The sequence below is a fragment of the Calidris pugnax genome, unplaced genomic scaffold (assembly GCF_001431845.1).
Source record: "Calidris pugnax isolate Ruff unplaced genomic scaffold, ASM143184v1 scaffold217, whole genome shotgun sequence".
NCBI lineage: Eukaryota > Metazoa > Chordata > Aves > Charadriiformes > Scolopacidae > Calidris > Calidris pugnax.
This window is the reverse complement of record NW_015090962.1, coordinates 216,378-217,445: the sequence shown is the minus strand read 5'-3', so window position 1 is coordinate 217,445 and position 1,068 is coordinate 216,378. Positions and strand designations below refer to the sequence as shown.

Below are 1,068 nucleotides of genomic sequence, written 5' to 3'. Positions count from 1 at the left end.
ATCCCCACCAAGTTGATGTTGATCCCCATCCCCACCATCCCCAATGACCATTGACCACCAACCCTATTGACCGCCATCCCCACCAACCCTATTGACCGCCATCCCCACCATCCCCACCGACCCCCATCCCCACTATCCCCCATGACCACTATCTCCACCATCCCTACTGACCACTATCTCCACCATCCCCACTGACCACTGACCCCCATCCCCACCATTGCCACTGACCGTTGACCCCCATCCCCACTGACCACCATCCCTCTTGACCCCCATCCCCACCATCTCCACTGACCACTGACCCCCATCTCCACTGACCATTATCCTTACTGACCACCATCCCCACTGACCACTGACCTCCATTCTCCCCATCCCCACTGATCCCCTCTCCAGTAGTTCCCTGCCTCTCTTGAACTGGAGAGCCCAGAACTGGACACAGGATTCCAGTTGTGGCCTCCCCAGTGCAGAACAGAGGGGGAGAATTACCTCCCTCCACCTACTAGCCCCACTCTTCCCTATGCAGCCCAGGATCCCATTGGCCCAAGTTGTGGGCAAGTTGTTCAGATGGGATATTAGGAACAATTTTGACATGGAAAGGGTTATTGAGCCTTGGAATGGGCTGCCCAGGGAGGTGGTTGAGGCACTGTCCCTGGAGGTGTTCGAGACGGGTTGATGCGGTGCTGGGGGACATGGTGCTGGGGGAGGGACATGGTTTTTTTGTCAGAGTTGGGTTGACGGTTGGACAAGATGATCTTGAAGGTCCCTTCCAACCTGGAAGATTCTGTGATCCTGAGTCTATACGATTCAAAAGCCGGGTTGACATAGTGCGTAGAGACGTGGGTTAGTGATGGGTTTTATCAGGTTGATGGTTGGATTTGATGATCTTACAGGTCCCTTCCAACCCGGACAGTCCCGTGATTCTACGATCCCGGGGTTTTAGCGTTAGAAGTGTCGCTTTCCCGCTTTATTCCCTCTTTATTCCCGCTTTATCCCCGGTCGGTGGCTCCGTGAGGCGGCGGGGCGGGCCTGGGCGGGCCTTGCGCGGCGGGGCGGGCCGGGGAGCGCCATGGC

General features: G+C 56.8%; 1 protein-coding gene across 1 annotated transcript in view; it reads left to right on the top strand.

Annotated features, from left to right (window-relative positions):
- LOC106894002 (leucine-rich repeat-containing protein 47-like) overlaps positions 1-1,068 on the top strand; it is a 12,169-nt gene that overhangs the window by 2,517 nt on the left and 8,584 nt on the right. The window lies entirely within an intron of this gene.